The sequence below is a fragment of the Varroa jacobsoni genome, unplaced genomic scaffold (genome assembly GCF_002532875.2).
Source record: "Varroa jacobsoni isolate VJ856 unplaced genomic scaffold, vjacob_1.0 scaffold_396, whole genome shotgun sequence".
NCBI classification, from domain to species: domain Eukaryota; kingdom Metazoa; phylum Arthropoda; class Arachnida; order Mesostigmata; family Varroidae; genus Varroa; species Varroa jacobsoni.
Genome location: NW_019213298.1, coordinates 43,182 through 60,842, shown reverse-complemented (window position 1 = coordinate 60,842; position 17,661 = coordinate 43,182). Strand labels below are relative to the sequence as shown.

Sequence of the window (17,661 nt, the reverse complement as noted above, 5' to 3'; positions counted from 1 at the left end):
CGTGCGCCTGTTTGACGTTGCCTCGACAATATGAGTTGTCCTCGCTCTGCGTACATTATAGGGCTCGTTTCTAGAGGGGATCGAAAAGAGGTTGGTTAAGACATTTTATGTTTACGAGGCGGAACGTATATGATACCTAGCGAACGAATCTTCCTTTGCAGACCCCCTAAAAACGGTTAGAGCTGTAATACAGAATGAACCTCCATTGCTTTGCGAGTCTCGTTTGTCCACTTCACTTCCACGACGCTTGTGAATTCTCAACAAGTAGCTGCTCTGCATTGCCGCTGTGTGTTGATCTTTTCAGAGTCGTTGGTCTGTTTCTGTGGTGGCATGCGAGGGGAAGACGGGCAAGGGGGGTGAGAGAGAAAGCATTCTAAAGCCGGCTGCAGTGACACTGCGTTGGATATAACATCGGCAGAAAGCAAGCGAGGGTGACAAACCGAGAGAGACAGACTGGATAGAGAACGTTGACTCTCTAAGTAAATATAATTGGGAACCAACGTTCCTATAAGCCTTCTGCTCAAGGTAAGTGTGAGTTTGTATGTTTTCTCTTTGAAAAAAGAAAATGTTAGCTCGGTTAGGGAATTTGTTGCAATATATTATAGTTTCCTTTATTCTCTGACAATTCGCGATACTCATGATTACCGTCGACATAAGTTATGTAATTTGGGTTCGTCTACTAAAGCTTGCCGAGGATTTTTCTTCTGCTCTCGACTCGACTGCAACTTCATGAGGCCTTTGTACACTAGGTATATCTGCCCGAGCAAAACATGATTTTACATGCTTATGCCCGCGGCTGGTGCACTCTGCTAATAGTGAAATTTGCGAGGGTTTCGCAGGCCTAAAAAACATACATGCTGTAAGTAATAGTTGTTTGTTCAAAATGTTGGCTGATCTGAAAGTAGAGATAAATTTTGAACGAACATCACGATATGTTGTATAACGGACTGTAGTTATACCATAGAGCATACCGTTAGTATTACCATAAGTATTATTTTTGTTTGATATGAGCCGACTCGAAATTGAGTCCCAGTAAGATCAAATTGTGGTTGAATTCTCTCGATAGACTCGATGTGCTTCTTTTAGCCGGGTGCAGAAAAAAGTGGAAAATGGCTCCCTTGATTTTGGTAGCAAAAGATGGTTTCTCGCCTGTGCATAGCCTGTGCAGATGCGCTGATGGATGACCTTTGTGTGGTACGTTTTCTCGATGATGTGTCTGTGTTGAGGGCTGAATTGGCAGGTTTCAATGACAGCCTTCGGATTATCTTGAAACGTCAGTCATCTGCGACAATCTTTGTGATTTACGTGTCGTGTTAATGCTGCTAGCGGGGAATCATGAACCAATGCTCCGGTTTAATTCTTCTTCGATATTAATTTGTCGCGGGCAGTTACTGCATACTTGGCCAAGTCCCTAACCGTTCATCTGTTTGAACGAGATCGCGGGCAAGGAGTCTTTGACAAAGCTTTCCCTTGGCTCCGCGTTTTCCACAGTGCGTAGAGTTAGAATTTGTAACTGTGTTATGAAACGTAGTCCAAAAGACCATACGTAGAAATTTCTTGTTTGGGAAAACCTATGCGTGGGCACTTTATTGAAATATAAATAAATACGCGTTACACCTGAAATGTTTTATCATAATTAACTGATAACAGCTCAAAAGAGAAACAGCGCCACAAATGCGAACCTTAAAGGTCAGCTCTGTGGAATCATCTAACGAATAAAAAAACAAATATTTCGAGCTTTACATTCGCTAGTTGCGCGAATGTAAAGCTCGTTGTTTCAGTCGGCTAAGCCCCAGCAAGAAACAATGTTGGTCTATCTACGGTTGGTTTCAAAGCCTTTTTCTGGGCTTAGTAGGTAAACACGTTCTCACCGAAGCACCGCGTGGGCCTATGGGATACTATCTTCAACATAAGGCTTGCCTAACTCGTAATAAAAGTGCCTCAAAAATTTTCAAAACAGTTGCGCAGTAGTCAAAAATGAGTGTCCTTTACCAGGTCATTCGTCCCTCAAAAATTCTTCATGTCAAGGATTAGCACAATTATTTTCTAAATGACAAATTCAAGAATTCCTGAAAATCTATTATATATACCTTCTGAACGATTTCCGTTGCTAATATCGTCGTTTTGTCGACAGACTGACAGAGTAAGCAAGTATCGTTGGTACATCTTAAAGGCTTATTAGTTTGCTATTTTTCTCTTAATTGCGTACTTGTTCTCATAAAAAGGTTTGCTATCTTCTGGATTATACACTTTTACTCAGTAACACGTTACCTCGAACATTAGCGCAAGGGTAGGCGTCGCAATTTGTCGTACCAAATGGTGTAATTCCAGCCAGGCCCATTGTTATCTATGCCTTAACTGGCTCCAATATCTATATCTGTGAAACCTAAATCACTTGCGTGGAGCCAATAGGTTTGGTTATCGATCGGTTAAACAATCAAACCTCTTATTTCTTATTTGAGGGGGTCCTTAAGCTCAGCCCAATGACTATGGCCTATTAGGTTCGGAAGCTCACCTTAATCGTTATGACTAATCGAGCTTGGGACTATCGACATATGGGAATCAACAATATGATACCGAAAAAGACTGGGAAGCAAATCCCTGTTAAACCCCCTTTATGATCATGTACTATGGATTTAGCAGGAGATATTCCACTGAACGCCTCGGGCGTTTGCCCACCGAACGTGCAGGCCCCGTTGTTACTGATTAATGTATTCTCAAGATACAAAAAACTATAATGACACATAATTATAGAGGCAACGCTTCTATTCAAATGAAAAGCCCTGCCTCTATAATTTTCGCCAAGGGCTGACTACTAACATCGACAGAGGTTAATTTGAATCTATTATTTAGATATATTAAATTGTCAAAGTTATCAGAATATCCGTTTCAATTAGTAGCGGAGAGAAGCATCTTGATTTTGCCTAAAGATGAGTTTTTTCTCGTTATTTGGACGTAATAGATGCAGCTATTACCGCTCTTCTATGCTGAACTTTGTTTGGAAGCATTCGATAAGGAAGCGATGATTTCGACAAACATGTAATCCAAAGAGGCGGTTCATAAATGAACAATGAGGTTTTTTGTTATAACAATAAAGTCCAGAAGTTCTTTCATTCTCCGCCTGACAATACTGCCATTGGTTTTTTGTCCCCATGACGAAAGCTTGGCTCGTTAGCACTTCTAATCGAATCATTTACTTCGGTCGAATATGTTTTTATTTCATAGATATTTCTGCGGAAGGACCGGAAACGTTGTGCCCCTGTGTTCAGATATTCAATTACCTGTGAAGTGCCACTGAAGTATGTGATGAGTGAAGACTGAAAGACATCCATCACCTACAGTTAATTTCGATCCATTGTGCCTGTCGTTTCGGTGAAACTACCCGTAGAATAGTCCGTCTTCGAAAGCGCCACCAACTAAAACCGTTTCATATATTTTACAGGTAAAGTTAAGATGCTAAAACAGATCTGGTTCGCATTACCGAGACTACAGAGACTTACCTAGTTCATATCTGTAAGTGGTAGATCTTTGAAATAAGGGATGCGCACTAATAAACTCGAAAGTAGGAACACCCATTCAGTTATTTCAAGCAGCCAATCTCATTGTATGAATGAAGTTTTTACAAAAAACTAAAAGTTGCTCAACGGGCTATTACACATAGAGAAATTAATACTTTGACATAGAAAAAAAGACACTATTCCACGTGAGATGGTTTACTAAATTAATCTACCTTGATCTTATTGAAAACACAGCTGAATGACCAATAAACTGATAGAAAAGTAAAGTAAAAAGAAGATTTTTTCAAATGACAACTAAATGTGTGTCAATGTCAATGATCATAGTAATAATTGTATGAATCAAGTCTATCAATACATGTATTCTACGATTTTCTCGGGCGATTGGTGACTGAACCCGACATAGGCGCATATATAACGTGGATTTGGCTACCGTAAGATTCCCTTCCGCTTTTTCTGAAGCAAGAGGTAGATTGTTTGTGTCAAATTCGAGCTAAATAAAAGCTGCGGGGAAACTGTTTCGCGGTGCAAGAAGCGTGGCACGGGACGCGAGTGAACAAATCAAATTTATCACTGTATTTGGTTGGTACTCGATTTGAAGCTGCTATGAGTCGACTGCCTCGGTTGGTTGAGGTATCGTTCGTCTGTCCGCTGGCCTGCATGAAATCGCTACTGTTTTCCAACAGCCTTCCTATAAATCTGCGTTCATGTTACGGAGGGCCTCTTTATGCTGAAGATGAACTTATATATATATATACATATAACTTAAAAACAATATTACTGAAGTAAATATTGCCAAATAACAATGTAAAATAGAAATAAAATGATTTTAATCAATGGCTTTATGCCAGCTTTCCGGTAATAGCTTAACTTTATCACTGCAGAACCATTCTGATCTCCGGATGAAAAATTGTGACGAGTAGTTTTTGTATCCCTACATTGAAGCTAAATTAACATTATTAAGGAAATTTTACAGAGACCGGAGCAAATGCGGAGTTATACGGCGGACGCATTGGAATTTCCATCAAGGTTGTCTCAATTTTACCGGGTAGCTGAAGATGAATGTGCTCCCGCATTGTCACCTTTCCCTTTAATAGTTCCGATCCAATGTGTCCTGTGACTTGTTGCAATCGTCTTAGTTCGGATCAATAGTTTGGCTAGGCGATAGTAATTCATGCACGGTTCCTTTGTTTTTCTCCCATCAAACGTATAGTGGGACCTTTGATATTAGTTCGGGTCTTACCACAGATTGTGGATCGTATTTTTTTTGTTTACTAGCGCATTACCGTAATCAACGTTTTTTTTAAAAAAAAACATTTAGTTTCCTTGCGCTTCTGCGAAGTTGTGCTTTGCGGATTTCTCTATTTTCTTATTCTAATTAGTTTACCAATAACGAAGACCATCAAAAAACAGAATTACCTTTGGCTACTTTTTCCGACAAAACATTTACAACAGCCAAATGACTGGGTTTTCAAGTGATAGCAATTTAAGAGATTTTATATATTGCCCGAGATATGTGATTATAAAGCCATTTAGTTGGAAATATAGTCAGTGCTTCTTCGGCATCCCAATATATATCGTTGTCAAGATGTGAAACTTGCCTTCGTAGATAGATTGCTTATACTGCTTCTACTGCAAGTGTCTACCATACCAAAACAGTAGAAAATATGCGCCCAAATCACCGGAAACAACATTCGTTCGTTATGCCTTTAGTTTCACAGTGGCATTTCAAGATAGGCTACAAGTAAGCAGGAATGAGTGAGGTAACATTCAAACTATATGCGTCCTTGTAGGTTCAATGTTATTTTGACGCGGTCCGATGTCGCATACAAAGCATGAAGTAAAAATTTCTCTCTATTGTGGGTTTATTTGGATGTCTTTACCCGGTACCCAACTAGTGGAAGAGATAATAAGAAGCACTACTTAATGTATAACATCTTATTAACTGTTTTCAACGAGGAAGAAATCTATGTATACAATATAAAATACTAACGCTTAGGTATGATCAACATTGCTGTGTTTACTGTTCTATAAGAAGATGTCCAACGAGAGGAAATGAAATATAATACTGAAAGTAATCGGCATCTCGTCACAAACTTTTTCGGGTTGATGATTTAGTTCCTATCATTTTTTCACGATGTAAAAAACTGGGCCTTGGAGCCTGAAGCTCCGATTGTTTCGAATGTAATTTAGGGTAGACAAAAGTGTATTTCTAATTATGCTTAAATGTTTCGGCTTTCATAATACAGATGTGTCTGGATGGCTATTCACAGAGTCGGGCTGTAATAGACTCGAATTCTCAAACGAAATTTAATGTAAAGGCTCACATGGGTGCGCCTCTGAATACGAAGCTACGGGAGCTGCTTAAATTCCACAGTTTTTATGCTACGGAGTAGTATCAATGCATTTTTAATAGATTCTTCCTTAATTGTAGTAATATTACAACGTGCCTTTAATAATCAGCTAGGCAACAATAATATGCCTAATCCAAACAACTGCGATAGATCGATTCTGACTAAGGTGCATTCTTGCAGATTATATTACACACCTAGCTAGTTGTTAAATATTAAGAGCGAATATTTTTTTTATATAATAATTCTATATTGACTCTTTTAGACCCTTTATAACATCCGGGAGAAAAATGGGTCACAATACAAAAATTGCGGCCTTTTTTTTTGTCTTATGTGTGCCTATTCCGCTTACTATAATAACGTGAATTGGGTAGGGAATACACTAGAAACAGCTATACGTCGTACTTTTTTTGACTTGACAGACTTATTAGGATTCAGTTTTGATTATATATGTCGGAAGAACCGTAATATTGCCGGCCCTTAATAATATAAATACAAGTCACATTCGCATTTATTTGTCGTATCATTATCGACGTTAATTTTAGGGAAAAGTCGCGAAGATGCAAGCTCACATTACTATCCCAACAAGCTGATTATGGAAGGGACTGTACTGACCCTATTAAATTGTATGTTATATTTAATTTAAATTTAATTAATAATAATAACATAAAGGATTTGATATAAAACGATAGCATCGTATCATCCTGAACCTTTGACATTATCTCGTTCATGCCGCCGCTGATATTGGCCCTCATCTCTTCTTCCGAGATTAGTAATGCCTTTAGAGATCACATTGATAATCTTTAGTCAAATTTGTCGTATAGTATAATTAACTTAATAAAAGTTTGTTTTCCACCAAACAGTTTATCACTGCTAGGTCTTGACTGCAGTCATTGCGCGAGTGGTTAGACATGCACTGTAGAGTCGTCACCCGGATAATCGATTCCTATGTTTTGCAGCCTACTTCAAGTTACCACCTTTATCAGCTTGTTGAAGTTTGTAACGAGGAAAAACCGACGATGATAAAATAAGTAACGACAGCAGCTGTATCCTATTAGAGTAGATGAAACGAAAACTGAGCTCCAATCATTAGCGATTCTTACTAAATAATGCGGTACATAAAAATAGTACGATATATCAGGGGAGAAATAGTTGTCTTACAACGGTTTTGCACTTTACATAGTAAATACATGGCGAGTCGTCAATATGCTTCACTATAATTATAAAGATAATAGATTTGGCGTTTTATGTTACAGGGAGCCTCTGCTAACCGGAGATTATAGTAAGTTCCTGTATACGTTACTAAAATTACTTATAATAGAGAAAGAATGCTGATAAGGCGTTAACCTGCGTTGTGGTGCCTTTCGCCGTGTTCGACTAGGTAACCTGTGATAGAAGCCCTTCAAAGTGATAGGTCGATACAAAGCCTGAAGGACAAATATAACTCATAATTGTTAGTTAATCGTAACTGAAGTTGAGCCGAGAATGGCGAGTCAAAATAATGATCTTGCATTAACTGTTTGCTATCCCGAAACCCACGTCGACTTCCCTCACTTAGCCGTTAATTGAATGGTGATTGTCTATGCTGAGACATCTCGAAAATATGCATATCAGACTGTAGTGTTGTAATTCTACGTACACTTGACCTTCAACTTCTATTTTACTAGCTTCAGATCAGATCTAGGATTCTAGACTGCAGAGCAGCATTGATATTGAGTTAGTGATTTTTTTTTAGCATAGTTTCCTAAGTCCTTGTTTGTTCCACTTCATAATAAAAAAAAAAACGGTACGTTTTTACGTAGTCCCTCTGCTGGTGAAATAGACATAATATGTTTAGTGTTTGCAGTAAAAAAAACATAATCATATTTGCCTGTCTCAAGGCGAACGCGACAGGCTGCTATAGGACGGGCACGATGGCAATAGCAATCCACCGTATTATTATGTGGCACAGTTGTAGATAGAGGGTCGCTCTAGGATAATAGAATTGTTGACAACCGATCCGACGGTCATTCAAGGTTCGATTCAGGCGTCTCTGTGACGATGCAATAGAAGCGTGCTTGCATATTAACCGCTTTAAGACCAGGCGGGCACGCATGTATCTTCATCGTGGGGATTTTTTCTCAAACGGATCTAATTTTCTGAAGTAATGCTTAATACTAGCGCCGCACGTGAAGCTCAAAACATTTGATTAAAAAGATCAAGAATAGAATAGGCGGAGCGGTCACTAGCTTTCGAAACATTGCAGTCGGGAACAAAATATTACCTTCGCATAGAGGTACTTATGCAATCAACGAAACAGTAATATTCATATGGTATATAGACATGCCTTCTATAAACTGCGAACAATGGAACACGCTCAGACCTGTGTTTCCTATGAAGCTTAATAAAACCGCATAAGGCCGCGGACCCTATAGGTCAAGGTTTATCGGTTTAGTTATCATCAAGGTAGTTTAAAGAAATTACTAAAGCGCTGGGATAATGGCGTGGGGACGAAGGGGGCAGGAGGAGGGGGACTAGTGTCTTCAACTGTAATTCTGTGAAGTCATTAGCCTATTTCTAACTAAACGAACATGTTTATGCCTCGAACTTATAGTAGATCTTTGAATAATTTCTATTTTTTTACGATTTAGTATTTTATAAGCGAAGAGTAAAATAAGTCAAAATATGTTGGTGAACATGTGTAATAATGTATGGGCGATTCATCGATCCCTTGTACTTTTTTACGCTGTTATACATCATACGCACTTTTACATTATATTGACTTGCGCGCTCAATGGCTGCATAATGGTTTTAACTATGGACTAAAGGCCGCAATGTGTCTGTGAGGTTGCGCGCATGATGTCAGTCACAACTCTGAAAATCCTACTTACTAACCTATTTTTTTTTTCAATTCAAGCATCAATTTTTTTCGGTTTCGTCAATGTGGGGGGCCCACACGTTGTGTATTTAACTCTGTATGTATAACACTTTGTCGCTCCGTTTTAAAGAATAAAACCTATGTTTAAGATATTTCTATTTGAGTTAGAATATTCATGTTCTAAAGTTGAAAAATAGGTCTAGTATAACTGGAATGTAAAAGAAGAACCTCGGACGCGTCTCAAGCTATCCTACTAAAGCGTGCAGGTATATCAAGATGAAGGCCAATCAAGGCCCAAAGATTTTTCAGTATTTCAATTTACGATAATGCAAATCAAACTACAAGCCTACTCATACATTGCCTTAATATGAAGAATAACTGATTTTAGTGTTTTCTCATCGAAATTCATACATGGAACCGCTCTGGGTTAGGTTCATTATACAGGAAGTGTACCATCGTCTAGTGCATCATCCCAGTGGTCTTCTATACCAAGTTGAGAATAAAACTATATAGAGAATAATGGGGAGATCAACGAGGCAGTAATCGGGACCTGACAGGATAATTGCGTTGCCGCAATCGAAGAGGTTTTTCACGAAGGCTGAGCTTGCAGTTTAAAGCTCTGTCGATCAAAACTGGCATTTTACGTCTAATGCGTTCCGAAATTCCTGTAAGTTGACTCCAGATTAATTAGAAATGCGTGCAGTATATTTCCCGTGTAATTTGCGGAACTTTAATTCAGAGATAAACCGTTTACAGCCTACGATCGACGAGGCACGATTCGACATCTACCACCATATGAGAGAATAGCGTCTTTCTAGAAGAAAATGAGTTTGATGCCAGCATCGAGTAGGTTCGGGCGTAAGATGATGGCGGTACTTGCAACGGACATTAGCGGCATCTGTTACTGTGAGATACTTGCCGAAAATGAAATAATGAGTGCTCCTCGCTATCTGAAGTTCTTTTAGAGACTCGTGGACCGGGTGGCACGGAAAGCAAAAGCGCGTAGTCTGACTGCCCGATAATAACGCCAGCCTACTTCGCCATGTCCTAATTACTTTCAGGATTGAGCAGAAAAATATCCGACATTGGCTTCAACTCGCTTATTCTACCAATATAAGTCCGTGTGATTGCAAGGCTTTGCATGTATTAAATAGGGCAATAGACGGCCGAGCTTATCCCGCCATCGATCAACTTCGGATATTAATAAATTGAAAGGTTACTTATGGGAACGCGAATGGTAGGTATATGATTATCCAGAAGCTGACAAAGCACTGAGATACACGTGTAAAAATTAAGAAGAGTATCTCTAATTTATATTTAAAAATCCTTACTCTAGCCCAACTAGTTCTTAAGTTATTTAATTTCGAAGTTCACCGGCTCTGCTTGTCGCCTCGCCTTGCATAACTAAGTTAGACTACAAACAGTATTATTTCATACATATCAGATTTTATTATCATAGCTTCATTAATAGATTCGACATTTCTTAGGTCGGTACTCTTGAGTGAAATATATGTCGCGTTATTTATCGCTTTAAGGAAACCATTTAACTGGTTAGCTCACGTAGGTCGTATTCGTTCTGTTGTAATGTAGGTTGGAACCTGTTTCAGAAAACGTGCTTATTGTAGACCTCAATCTCGACAATTTCATTGATTTCTACAGTATAGTGTGTCGAGCTCACCTTTCGAAAATATGTTTTCCCTACCAAAAAAAGATGCACTGGAATCAATAAGGGATATTGTTGGGTAGGAAGTGAGTAAGGTTAGACGCGTTCCCGATTCATGCGTGAAGGCTTAGCCAGCGGGGGGAGGACTCGAAATGATGCGACCAATTTGATGAAATAATTCATGAAACACCACTTACTGGACGGCTGAATAGACCGGCCACGGGCCTGATACTGGCGACATCTAACCATATATGACTGCAGTGTTCCAAGTCAATGAAACTCAATCGCTCACTAGAGCGGCAGGGCGTTTGGTGGCCATAAGTTGAAAACAACGCTGGTAATAGAACAAAGCCTGCCTCGTATCAGTATTGAGCAAGGGGAACGGTCGCGAAGTTGACGAGCGATAAAGAGCAGAAACAAGGCAAGGGTTGAATGTTAAGCGAGATGTTTCATCGGGCTGGAATACGCATCAATAAGAGGACAGAGAGACTTGTAGCCAGATTTTCGCAATTGTCAGGTAATCGTGACTCCTAGACGGTATGGTGGGCGAGGTACACCGAAAAACTTTGCTGCAGAAACATCACACACACATCACCAAATATGTCCAGCTCGTTCATATGCAATCCCGGGAGGGCGCGCTCCAACCCCGCAAAACCTAAAGGTTCTTGGTTTTCTACGCTTTGTTTAGGACGGAAGCTGGATATTAGTTCTTTTTTAGTCGCTATGAGGGGTCCAGTCGTTGGTCCCATAGAGAGTTTTGACGTCGCATTTATTACACAGACAGGATAAGCCAAGATTATATTCCTAAATCTTTATCAACTACATGCTTCTTGTTCATGTTGTCTGCATAATTTGCCATTGAGATTTACTAAGGTTTTCAGTACATTCGGCCCACCGTTGGGTTATATATTATAGAAATTTATGAAGCTCTGTAAATTTCTAATCACGATTAGAGGTTTTATACACCTCTATTGTGGTGCTATTTGATACTAATTACAGATTTGTAATCACGTATTTCTAATTAGTGTAGTCGGCTCAGTATTTCCTCCTTTATTGCGGGTATTTTTCTAGAAAGTACTTATATTTAAAGACCGTAGACAGATAGGCCATCCCGATGGACATCAAATAATGATAATTTTTGGGTACATTCATTTGATTACGTCATAATATATATCAGCTTGTCAGTGTAAGAAGGATATAACAGTCGGACTGTCATACTGCATAACATTTGTTAGCTCCCAGAGTCTACTGACGCTGGCGACGGACGCTTTCTAATAAGGAGCGCAATCATTTACCTCAAGGCATGCTGTTCATTCATCATTCAGTTCTAATCCAAGGTGGACGCGCTATTCGATCTGTAACAATGGCTCCCATCCTGGCTTGCTTGCTAACTCCAACTTCGCTTTGCTATGTAAACATAAATGTCTTGGTTGCAAGACCGCTGCGCCCCTGAGTAACAACCACGTTTCGGTGGCCTCAGGACATCATCCTGCGTTCCTTCTATCCGCTGACGACCGCCTCCAAGCATACTGGCCACCCGCTCCTGGTTTTGCCAAGAGTTGCAGCTATGCTTGTAGAGACGTCAGTGATTGGAACTAAGCAAGACGTGACCAGACTTTGCTAGATACTGCGTGTGTGTGCAGAAAGCTTAAGATGTGGCTCTGCTATTGCATGATACAGTCGTCATGAAGTATCGAACCAAACCTCAACGTTCGAAACTTCTAGTATCGCGGCCGCTGCGCCGCCACCCATGCTGGCAAGCTCATGGCTGCTGTAATATGCAGAAAAATCGAATTCCTCAGCCAACTATATAATGCCATAGGCTAAAGAAACGTTGACTCTAATCTAACGACCCTTTGGTAGACGTAACTTTTGAATGAAAGGAGAAAATAATAAAAGTTAAGGCATTTTTGTAAATAGCTTAGTAACAGGACAGTACTCTGAACCTCTACAGTTATAATAGACATGTAGAAAAAATAAAATACAAAAACAAAAAAAAAACGTCATTCTTATCATTAGATAACCAAAAGGAAATTTGTATCGTCCAATGAAAAGGATCAGATTCTCTGCTAGAATTCTAATCCGGAAGCACGACTACGACTTAGAATCGAAAAGGCCTTTTTTTTTACTCGCGTTTTTACATTGTAATAACTAACATTTCATCGGCACGTATTGTATGCATCTAATCCATTTTTTCCGTAATGACCGTAGCGATTTAACATCTCAACATGGACAACAGCTGCGCCCATGAAAGTGACTACAGGAACTGTTGCAACAGCGCACAATTGGAGGAGAAGCTACCGGGAAGAGTTCGAAAGCCTCGTTACCTCTGACTAAATTGATTTCTGTGACCTTAGATATGGCTTGAAGTAACCATTTTAAGTGCATATTCAGAGAATTTTCTGTTGATAATGTGGTACAATCTAGGTCATGGCTAACTGGTTAGGAAAAGCGAAATAATCCACTCCACAAAGCAATTTCAGTTAGGGGTGACCGGTTCCCAACGCTTGAAGTACTGCAATAAAGACATGCCTCAATATATCAAGACTAATATAAATCGAAGACAAAGACGACCTATATCCTTGTGCGTTAACGATGAGAAATTAGAATATAAATGAAGGATGAACATCACAAGCGGACTGGGAAGAAGTGGATAAATTGAGTAATGAGAGAATGGACCAGCATTTTGCTGTTCCGCCTACACGTTTTTAGAGAATCATATGATGGATTGAATCTTGTGTTACATCGACGAAAGTACGATCTGGGTGTTTTTACATACCTATTCAAATGGCATCTTCCTATGGATGTCACTGTGAGATTTTGAAAAAAATATGAAGCTTTAAACCCTACAGTTTAAAGACATTTAAATACGTATTCTGTTAGAATACAAATACTTTGTAAACATGCATTGTGCTTAGCGATCTTGCTACAAGTTGCATCGAGGATTTACCCGTGTATTTATTTTTTCTACCATCTTATTAAAAATTTCCGGCACGAACAAACCAAATCTACATTCGATCCTTTCCTTCAAGCTTAATCCAGCGCCACAACTACTGATGGGAATGATTTTGTCAAGTCTTTGAGCGCCTTTCGATCAGCGCACGATTTCAGAGCTCAATTCATAACGAACGGAGGCTGATAGCTGGCATCAGGTAAAGTAGCTTAGAGGCTTACCATTAGGACAAAAGCGTAGGCTTTTTCCACAAATTTAGCGAGGATATTAGATACAGGATCGCATGTACGGTATTCATATGTTTTTGTTGTCAAATGATTGTCAGCAGCCTGTTGTCCTCCTTCTTCACACAGCGAATCATGTTATCTATTATGCAAAATAGTGCCAATTGTGCTTTTTTTCCTTTTTATTTTATTAACTATTTTGTCTTTATTATATCGCCAGCACTTCGAAAAAATAATATATTCTATTTATCACATGTCATTGTGCAGATTACAACCATATTTTAAATTGAACTCTGTCCGAAACTAGGGGTCTTGTTTTTGTGGCGAGTTTTATAAAAAAAAGTATATTGCCAAAAGCAAAAATACTTGACGCTATCAGTTCAATAATAAAGTGACAATAAAATTTCTTCACATGAAAACAAATACCTTTTTCTGTATAGTTTAAACTAAGTGGGTTGAGGATTCCTGTTTAGTAACCTCTTCCTGTCAAGCCAATTGTCAAAACGGACATATATGTTTAGGTCTTTCCAGATCTCATTCTGTTCTGTCGAACAGCGAATTTTTATTTAGCACCAAATAATTTTGCTGCAACTAGAAGCAATGTGTCTGATATATTTTGTAACTGGCGTCTACGATTAGTAACATGGCTTGAAGTGTTACCTGCAATTGACACATTGTAGCGCGATCGATCTACTGAAGCGTAACGAAGTCACCAGTTACATCATGTCGAATATGGCGTTTTGCTTGTGAATCTTAGTGCGCTCGAAACAGTTATGCTTCGTATACGACTTCAACAAACAGCGAACCTCGAGCCTCAAGAGGAAATTCTTAGGGAAGTCCCAAATTTCATTTCGCCAGTATATATCGAAGGCATTGGGCCACTGACGTGCTAGGTGTAAATAGCCGCTATATGTATATAAATATATAAATCGGTCGAGTTTATATTAGGGGAAATGAGTTCAGAAGAAAACAGACTCTAGGATCGCAAGTCAGTATTCAGTGATCGGGTTTTTCTTTGTTTTTTAAAGGCTACAGCTCTAAAGAGACCTATTGAAGATTGCTGAAAGCATTAGGCAACGAAGCCTTAAGTAAGCAGGTGGTGCAAACGTTTCACGGGCAGAGATTGAACAGTTAAGGGCTAGCAAGGCGCTGGCCAGATGTCAGGACAACAAAGACAAGAACGCATTGTCGTAGTCAAGGACGCTCCTTACGAGAGCGCAGTTTAAAGTGTATGGACTTTGTCGACCGAAACTAGCATATCATATATAATGTATTGTAGAATTATAACCAAAATACCTGTTAATTTACCTGTCGCCAGTTCCACCTGCAATTTGCGGTACTTTAGTTAACCAAAAACCCGCCTGTGGAAACGCAAATGGTCGGTATATAACTGTCTAGGAGCTACCAGAGCGCTAGGAAATGTGTAAAAAGAACAAATATGAAAAAATCATTCTAGCCCGGCTTGCTCAAAAGTTACGACAGCTTCGCATTTCAGAGCGAGTGAGCTTAAGATGGAATGGCCAAAAACCGTAGAATACGTAAGGGCGAAAAGTATTTTTATTTGCATTTATGATCACGATACCATCTAATTAAATGTACGGAGCGTTCGTTGTAGGCCGCTTAAAAACGAATTAAGATCATTTTTATCATGCCTACACGTTCGATAGTACTGACAACTGTTGCTCAAAAGTACCAGCAGGTAAGATCACGCCACGAGCTTGGGTCACATTGTGATATCTAACTGCTGCGTAAAGGAGGACGGTTAGGAGGGTGTCTACATGGCTGATTTGAGCTGTCCAAATGACAATTCCTGATCTGGATACTCCGCTTGGTAACGTTGGCAACAAGATTTAAAAAATTAAGGGCAAAAATGTTATTTTCGACAACAATCAAGACGATTTACTTATATACGGAAAAGCACATAGATCGAATTTTTGCCAAGTGTCCTTACTGTGCATACGTGTAGCACATATGCAATGATACTACTCAAATAAGGTCTCAATAATGCACGAGCAAGTGACTATATTGAAACATAGAAACCATTTGCTGTTTCCTTTTGAAATGTCAACGCTTTTCGTTACTCTGGTGTTGAACACAGATGCAACACGATGGCAATGTGGCAGTCTATAACTGTTGTGAGCTATGCTCCAAGGCACATATTGCCATAAATCCAAATATTTCAAAGCAGCTTGCCCTATAAAATTATTTAAAAATGAGACATTAGCATGTGACAAGACATACTTCTTGCGTATAACTGACTTCGGCACGCTACCGAAAAAATTATGATTCAAATAATGCCAATTTTTCAAAAGGCGGCTACAATATTTACAATAATACAAGGATAATAATACAAGAATTTGAGAACTATGAAAACCTACCAGTTATGCACAGCACACGGAAATCACTGCTGTCTTGTGTTCATATAGACAAAATAACACTGCGCAGAAAATTTTGAGATTTTTTACGTTAAAAAAACGACACGTCTCAAGTTCTGTAATATTCAGTTGGCAAAGATAAGCACGTATACGTACATGCTATATCCTTCACTGGTCGTCATATGCTGACGGGTGGCACCGTCCTTCCTCTCACAAGCTGTTTTAGGTGAAGCAATGGGCAAAGCACCATCGAGAAGTTCCTTGTGAGCCTGTCATTTGTTTCCAGCAACCTTGTGGGGAAAAGGGTATTACCGCTTCTTAGCATATTGTGACGCTGAACGATACCAACCTAAACATCTCATTGCCATCCTACATGGACCTTACACATCGTATCGCAGAAGCTTCTATATATATATATATATATATACTAAACTTGATGAAAGTGAGGGAAACACTATATAATCGGAGATCTGGGATTTATCGAGTAGTAATCTCTATTCGCCTACTATCATTACAGTAATGTCTTCACTGTGAGAGGTTCAATGCTTGTCTAACGCTGAAACCTTAAAGCGTGTGTAGAATAACGTAAATAAAACTCAACCCTCGACAGGCTCGGGTCTAATGCTAGCGGCTCTGAAGAGGCAAGAATCGCATTGAGGTAGCTTAGTAATAGGAACGGCCACCTCAGCTTACATATCGGATTATTCGCGGGACCGGCATACGAAAATAATGCCTAACCCAAGAAGACCCATAGGCGATGAATATGAATGAGCATGAATTTCGAATCCGTTGTTTTGAAGAAGCGTACTTATAACAAGGAAAATAAATTACTTTTAAATATGTATTAAATGAATGTATCATCAAATAAACGTACCAATTCCAAGGTAATGACCTGAAGTGCGTTTTTTTCGCATTGGTTTCCATAATGTGCCTGTGCTGTCCTATCAGCTATCAAGCTAATTTCAGTAATATTAATAAGCAGTAACATTTCAAAAGTACTCAGCAACGGTTCCACGTTCAATTATATATTTAATGCTGATCAAAAACTATGTTATCTGATTGGGGTTAGGTCAAGCTTCAGCCGTTCCCAGACGATGCAGCAGATTTTTTCACCTTAACATGCCCAGTTGCTAGTGCCCTATCCCTCTCCCTTCTCGAACCGATAGATCATGAAATTTGTTTTTTGGAACAGAATACGGATGCATTGTCCTGAATGGTGTTTGTGTCATGCTGTGAGTTCGCAAGACGTGCACGGCGAGCCAACCGATAAGCCCTCAACTCACTCTCACCGCTTCCGTTTAATTTGTTTGTGTAATTCATGTAGCTGACACTGCTCGGTGAGGACGCTGTCGGCCGTCCATCCTGTCTACCACCACGAAAGATTCTCGCCAGTGAAACGCTGATCTGATCAAGTGAGACGAACGCCTCCTTCTGACGCAGCATCGACATCCGGAGCTGTTCTCCGATACGCCAAATTTCTGCCGAAATATCGAGGGCTGTCGTCGGGTCGCTTGAGGCAAGGGTCCGTGTATCGTTCTGCAACCTCGCAGCTGCCTTATCCGTATTCGCCCAAAGGTCTGTTAAGATACTATGCATCGGTATTGGTAGATGACCAGTTTCGAATTCCCGGAAATCGCGTGACATGCTCAAACATGATGCTGAGCTCTCCGGTAGAGCGCAGCCGCTTACGCTATCCATGTAAAACGTATACAGTGATGAATTC

The 17,661-nt window shown here is 39.6% G+C and overlaps 1 long non-coding RNA gene across 5 annotated transcripts in view; it reads left to right on the top strand.

The window, feature by feature from the left end:
- The first annotated feature begins 407 nt into the window (after positions 1-407).
- LOC111260077 (uncharacterized) overlaps positions 408-17,661 on the top strand; it is a 52,630-nt gene continuing 35,376 nt past the window's right edge. For all 5 annotated transcript variants that reach the window (XR_015310874.1, XR_015310875.1, XR_015310871.1 and 2 more), the window contains exons 1-3: positions 408-525; positions 3,226-3,442; positions 16,549-17,513. This is a non-coding gene — a long non-coding RNA (uncharacterized LOC111260077). The remainder of the gene's footprint in view (positions 526-3,225; positions 3,443-16,548; positions 17,514-17,661) is intronic.